This window comes from Penaeus japonicus, unplaced genomic scaffold (genome assembly GCF_977035675.1).
Source record: "Penaeus japonicus unplaced genomic scaffold, GWHDUDI00000001_assembly GWHDUDI00000019, whole genome shotgun sequence".
NCBI lineage: Eukaryota > Metazoa > Arthropoda > Malacostraca > Decapoda > Penaeidae > Penaeus > Penaeus japonicus.
Genome location: NW_028234421.1, coordinates 23,376,632 through 23,384,131, shown reverse-complemented (window position 1 = coordinate 23,384,131; position 7,500 = coordinate 23,376,632). Strand labels below are relative to the sequence as shown.

The 7,500-nt window shown below is 40.9% G+C and overlaps 1 protein-coding gene across 2 annotated transcripts in view; it reads left to right on the top strand.

Moving 5' to 3' along the window:
- Window positions 1-7,500, top strand: part of LOC122250178 (uncharacterized) — a 48,560-nt gene that overhangs the window by 25,601 nt on the left and 15,459 nt on the right. Inside the window, exon 1 of one of the 2 annotated variants that reach the window (XM_043011513.2) lies at window positions 7,360-7,500. This exon is cut by the window's right edge and continues 841 nt beyond it. The exons of the other annotated variant lie outside the window; for it this stretch is intronic. The gene's annotated coding sequence lies outside the window, so the exon portion shown is untranslated. Of the gene's footprint in view, window positions 1-7,359 lie in introns of those variants that run through there. 2 annotated transcript variants of the gene reach the window in all.

Here is a 7,500-nt window from a genome sequence, read left to right as displayed (position 1 = left end):
TTATGCTTGTTAATTGTATCTAATTAGACCATATGTTCCCAAAGGTTATTTCAAAGGTATAAGATCTGAGATATAAGATATTGGCATATATAAGATATATATTAGTTACACCGTTCCATGTGAATTTAGCGAAAGATCTATGAATAACTTGAAAAAAATCTTATTTTCAAAAACAATTTGTATTTTTTTTTTTCCGTGGATTTAACATTCTGGATATTTTGTTTGTTTGTTTGCTTGTTTAAAAGAGCGAGGTATTTTTTGTACCATCTTTTTCCTTGTCTCGTTCTGTCATATGATTTATTCTGTCTTTACCGTCTTTGCTTTTCCCTAACTTTCTTTGCCTTTTTGTATATTATGGTATCTTTTGCTTATCATATTTTACCCCATACTTTCCTATTCTATTTTTATTTTTACTTATACTTATCATAATTTTTTTACTGTGTTCTCTCCGCCGTCTTTTACTTTTTAGATTTTTTCCTCAACTCGTCATTTTTTAAATTCACTTTCTTTATGGCAATATATCAAGTATGTCAAGTATAATTTCTATATTATTATGACGGTCATGTTTCTTTTTTTTACTCAATGAACTAAGTGCGTTTTTTTCTGTTTGCACATTCTTTATTTACTAGATATAATTTTAATAATTTCCACTGTTTACTGATATGAATAAGCTATTGACATTGGTCAACTTTTTTTTTCTCTCTGACGTCCAGTTAACATTATCATTTCTTCTAGCTGTTTCGACTATTTCAGTTCAGTTTTTTTTCCGAACTTCTTCCATTATTTAGTATACGTTTTGCATTATGGTTGTATTCATTAATTTATCCCATTTCCCTATACGATTACAACTTCTACCTTCAACTTTTGTCCATTCAACCGAAAAAAAAAATATTTACGATTTCAAACTCTCTATGTGTGTAATTATCCTTTTGGGGCCATCATTAAAACGGTGAATATTATACCTACTAATTCCTCACTAATGCCATACAGTTCTTCATAATTACTCATAATACACTTGTAAGAAATCCCCAAGTCATGTGAGGCAGCATGACTCATGTCAGAGAGTAACTGCAGACATATTTATATATATTTTTTTTTTATGTGTATATATATATTTTTTTTTTCCCCTATTTATTTATTGTTCTTAAGATAAATCTTAAACCATCAACCATTCCTCTCCGGTAAGCCAGTTCAAGCTAGTTTTACACGAGGAGTTCCCCTAAACACTTAAAAATAGCCAAGGTCATTTTTTTTCACAAGTGTTCGGAACAAGCAGTTCTTCACGCCGTTTGCTCTCGCCGAGGTCTGTCTGCCTTCTGTTGAGATGGAAGTCGAGTTGGTTCCGAGCTGTGCCTTGGCGTAATGACTCAGTGTATTGCTTGTTGGAATGCTTGAGCTCCGGACGTTGCAGGAAGGCAAGATGTATATGGATATATGAATGTATGTGCATGTATGTATTTGTGTGTGTGTGTGTGTGTGTGCGTATGTGTATATATATATATATATATATATATATATATATATATATATATATATATAGAGAGAGAGAGAGAGAGAGAGAGAGAGAGAGAGAGAGAGAGAGACAGAGAGAGAGTGAAAGAAAGAAAGAGAAAGAGGGAGAAAGAGATTGATTCTATACATACACATATTTTTTTACTCTATATATCTGTGTATGTGTGTGTCTTCCTCACTGAAAAGCAAACACACACACTACCACAAAAGCACGTATACATACACGCTTACATAAATACATGTGTCTACACTCTTGCTCGTGTAAGTGAACAGTTAAAAAAAAACACCGACCCCCACAAATAGTCTGGTCGGAATGAATCCATTACAGACTAACTACCCTCGCTGGCGCTCTGTCAAGAGGACGGGGTAAGCGGAGCGCCTCGTCTACACGTGGCGTTGTACGCAAGACCGGCTCACGGCTGCATTACCATCGTAACGAGGCGCGGCCGACGTGTAAATAACTCGAGCGTTCATATTAGGTGCCATTAAGCCGGTCTCCTTGTCGCATTTCGTTTTTCCTCGGGACGGCTGACCTGCGCTCGACGCCTGGGTTGCTGACCCTCTAATCGCACTCTTGTTTCGGCCTCCCCACTCCCTCCTACCCCCCACCCCACCCCCGACTCTCCGACCCTATATTTCCCTGGTCGCGCCCACATTTTAAGATACGTACAGTGTATCTATATATGAATAAGGTTATACGCATGACCCCGATTTTTTTTTTCTCTATTGTTTACTTTATTCTTTCTATCGTCTGCGAAGGATGATTTATTATGTAGAGGGAAATTAAGCATCAACTTTCTGTCTGACTTAAGCGCTAAAAAAGTAATTCTCTATCTTGACTCAAGTATTAAGTATCTTTCTACCTTGACTCAATAATTCTGAGCCTCTTGACTCTAAAATCTAAGTCCCTTTCTACCGTGATTGAAACAGCGTCTCTTTTCTGTCTCGACACAAAAACACCAAATTCGACCCAAACACTTTATCACTTTCTGTCCCAACTACAACATTCAATCCCATTCTTTCGCTTTCGCCCGACGCCCTTCGGCAGGTAGTTGTATGTATGTATGGGAAGCACCCGGATGTAGTAGGCCAAAGGAGGTAATTAAAGGCCCATTTACCTGGATGGTCAATCGCAGGTGCCTGCCTCGGCGCCATGCAGCTGTGTTTCGTATTTAAAGCGAAAGACTTTTATTATTTGATAGTCTCAGATCGCATGGCCGAAAGGGGTGATGAGTAGATGACTGAATTTCCATGAATTTGTGCCTCAAGGTCTGGTGGTGCATGATGGCATATTTTTTTCGATCATCATTTGCGATGCGTGTGTGTGTAAAGTGATCTACAAACACTGTTCTTCCGATGGTTCATTCGCTATTTGTTTCGTTCGGCTAAAAGCTCGCTTTTAATGCTTTGCTCTTTATTTTATATCTTTCGTTCACTTTCATCTTTATCAGTCTTTCTTTTTGTTCATTATCCCTCTCCTTCTTGCTTTCTCTCTTTATACTGACACACATACATACGTGTGTGTGTGTGTGTGTGTGTGTGTGTGTGTGTGTGTGTGTGTGTGTGTGTGTGTGTGTGTGCGCGTGCGTGTGTGTTTGTATGTGTTTTACTACTACCCCTAGACGTATGCATGAAAATACCATTTCTTCATGGGAAATCCTACTACGGCAGCACACACGCCCTAAATGCTACACTCGCAAATTCCCAGTCACTCCTGCGTCGAAAGTTTAGCTGCCAGGATCTGGAATGCTTTCGGCAAGTCATGAATATTCCGTTCCCCCGTCATTTGTGTGCAGGGAGGAAGAACGGCGAGCGAAGATGATTCCAGCGAACATGAATAGCTCGCCTCGAACGAGAGACGTGCCTATTACACGCAGCAAGCAAGGATCGCGAAGTCAGTACGACAGCTCATCGCATGCCAAGCCATATGAGTGGTCTCCCTGTCAGGAGGACGTTCCAAGCCCATAGAGTTCGTGATGAGTAGTAGCAGAGTAATTGCTTAGCGAGTCTGCAAAGGAAACCAATTTCCCACTCCGGCGACTGCTTCATGAGTGAGTTGGCATAAGACCTTCACTCCGCTCGGAACTCGGTGAAAGATCTTCATTAGAGCAAGGAGTGCCGAGTCGCTCCTCCTCCTCCTCCTCTCTCTCTCCTCCTCCTCGCCGAGTTTCTTCTTGACTCAGCCAGCATACCTGAATATGTTTGGCGTGGGACAAAAAGCTGACACGGATATTCGCCAAACGCCGCCTCATTTCGCCGTCACGTGAACACGGGTAAAGGCTGGTTCAACTGGCGCTAACTACTTACTCTAACAAGCTTCGGTTCTAATAAATGCTATATTCCAAATTGACATCTCGACCGAAACCAGAACAGCCACATGTTCAAACTACTCGGAACCAGCTCGATTGTGAATCCGGACAGTCAGGTTTGGCTTTGCTTACCTTCGCTTTACATTCAGACCAACTACGCGAGTGAAGACGGCGGAGAAATTCACTTTTCTATCTTACGTATCGGCGCCTAACTCGTACAAGACGTAACTTCAAATTCCACCAAGGCCACAAAGGTGATGTTATAGTTGATGAATTAGTCAGTAGATAGATAGTGTGCTGAAAACAGTGCATCCGGAATCCTAGATCCAAAGTTTATCCAAGATTTCCAACCGCGTCCCGGTACGGATATGATCCCGAGTCTAAATCAAAAGAGAAGTTCGTGTATATAACCCAGGCGAGGGAGGGAGCACTCCAGGACAGGTATCACCGAGTCAGGACTACGTGAGAACAACACCGCTCCAAGACATGCATAGCGCGAGGTCACTTTCCCGGTGAGGACAAGCTCCAGGCCAGACGTAATTCAGGTGAGTTCTAGCTTCGGGTCAGACAAGAGGCCAGGCGTCATTCAGGTGAGCTCTAGCTTCGAGTCAGATAGAAGGCCAGATATGGACACGCTCCGACCGTTGTGCGGGCCGCACATCTACGTCCCCTGAGGAAGGTAAGGGAGATTTTAGTGTCCTGGTGAGCTTCCACATAACGACCTCCAAAGCCGCGGCCACACGACCAGCGCGAGCGAGTCTTGCAGATACGACGCCACCGAAGATTACGACTGCGGATCAGCCACGGAACGTGACGGACACACCTCTGGCGAGGATTGTTCCTCGTAGCACAGACTCTTGTCTCATGGCAAGGCTTTCTTTACAGCTCTACGCTTTCTTGACCATCTCAGTGCTCGTTCACATTCACCATATCACCATCTCTCGGTCGGAAAGTATGTTTGATCTTGTTTCTTTTGTGGTCTTTGGGTAAAAGTAATTGTCAGCTAAAGTCCTATTACTCTAGAACGCACGTGTATAAACAACTCACTATCATGTCCAGCCGCAATTAATAATTTGCGACTCAATTAAACAGATTATCACTAGGGTCAGTCATGCGATTCTTTTGCCTAGACCAGCTCACCATCGCTGTTGATCATGCAATTTTTCAACCATGATTTTTAAAAAAATATTTGCCATGTCATTTCAGTCATTAATATCTAATTTCTGCCAAATCAGTTCTGCTCATAGATTAACTCGCAAAATCAACGAACATTAATAACGACCCAGACGGCGCCCTAGTCCTGAGTATGTGAACCTTTAAAAAATCCTTTAAATATAAAGGTTGAAAAAGCGTTTGTAAAAAAAGTAACATTGTTGACACTTAGCTTGATATAATGAGTTAAATATTACATTCATCACAATAAAAGCTACATGATATAAACATTAATCCGCATTCATTAAGATCCGACGACCTTTGGTGACGAACTGTACCTTGCTCAGCCTTGTAGAAACCGACATAATATATATATATATATATATATATATATATATATATATATATATATATATAGAGAGAGAGAGAGAGAGAGAGAGAGAGAGAGAGAGAGAGAGAGAGAGAGTGAGAGTAAGAGTATACGATCGCCACATACTCTAAACCCAAAAACAAACATATACACGAATGATTTCTATCGCATACACTGGTGACCTAAAAAAACAACAACATACACAATAATTACAAAAAAAAATACTTATGTAACTGTAGGAAAAGTTTTTTTTTTATCTGTTCGTCTAAGTTCCGGCAGCGCTATAATGCATTACGCTCCGGAAATCCCATAAACGGTAACACTTTGTCAACACAGTATGGTGACGTTGTAACATGGGCGGAGTTTAGGCGGTCGAAGTGCCCGGGGCTTGATCAGTTGTTGATCAAAGGATAATAAACGTCAATATCATCTTTATGATTATCATTAGCAGCATTAGGGTTATCATCGTGGTTATCTTTTTCGTCTTTGTTATTACCGTTAAGACCATTGTTATCGTAATTATTATTATCATTGCTATTGCAATTCCTACTCGTAGTAAAACAGCAGCAGTAGTAGTCGTAATAGTAATAGTAGTAGTAGTAGTAGAAATAGTAATAGTTGTTGTAGTGGTATTTCTAACTTCTACCACCGCTGTAACTAATAGTTCGTATCCCTATTTTTTAAAATGATTATCATGATTTCCATTGTTTTTTTATGATCATAATGATTAAGTGGCCAAGCGTCTTCCGTATCATTATATTCTGTATCATTGGTAATATCCACATAATAACGACGAAACCACTTAAGTAAATTAATTATCCATATTTGGCGTAGCAAGATAGAGTGAGGTAGATCAAAAGTTAAGATAAAGATGCAGAAAAAGTGAATATATTAATATGCAGATTTTTTTCTCTTCTCAGTATGGCACTGGGAGGCTCATAGAGACATAGTCTTTTGTAATGAATATTGTGCATGTGTGAACATCATTGATATTACGAGAATGTTTTCTAGTGCTATTTAAGATTATTAGTCCCCATGGAGGGAGACTTAATATAAGATTCGAATAACGAAGAAAAATATAAGTTAGGTAAGGGAGCATTGTTCTAAAAGAATTATCTCTCACATAGGAAGAGTTCAATGCATTGCTTCAAGAAATGGATCATTGTCTTATAAAATTGTTAATAATTAAAGTTCTTACGAAGGAACATGTATTAATTAATCGGTCGACTAACGAACTCTTTCCACAATCATCGCCTTTTTCCTGTTTTCTTTCGTTCCATTATATTTCGTTGCGTCTTGTGTGGCCATACTCAACATGGCTGCTAGTTCTGCGGGCGTCCTTTGCAATTGCATGTAATACCATTAGTCTTCATTACTTAAATGCAATGTGAATGCATTTCATAGCGAGTGCATGTCTTATCTTAAACTTTCTATTTGTATTATTTTATCCATGCGATCTTTATTTCAAGCATATATTCAATTTTTGTATATTTTTTTTTATTATGAAAAATCCTGTTGCGTGGTATAGTGATGATAAAAGACAACATACTGCCCCAACATCCCCTGCTCTATTTCTCTCTCACACACACACACTTCAAGGCATTTATAAACGTTTACGTCAGTACGCTTGTTGAAATGAAGAGAGGGATATGAGGTCGTGATAATAACCAGGGATAAAACAAACAAGTGAATCCATCTCGAAACGACCAAATCCAGAAATGAGCGCGCGCGAGGAGCACCCACCACCCATCCATCCACTTGCACACACGCACGCACGGTGGCACCGCCACTGTCCCCGCCACCGCAACAGGCGATGCTTCATCCGAACCGCGATCTCAGACAGCCATCATGTGAGATGCGCGTGCGTGCGTGCGACCTGCACCGAGGCAGCGGCTACACTGTAGAAGCTGTGGAACGTGCAGGTAGGCTGAGCTGGTGATGCGGAGCGCTGGCGGGGGCGGGGGTGGGGGCGGGGGCAGAGGAGCTCAGCTGACAGTGACAGGCGGTGCAGCGGCTCAGTATGGCGGTGGACGCGGGGGTGTGAGGAAGTGCTGTTCCTCCGCTCGGACCGCATAACGTTGCGATTGGTCTTCTGATAGTTTTACAGTTTATTCTAACGGTGCTGAGTAATACTTGCAGCGGCATTGAATAGCAGCT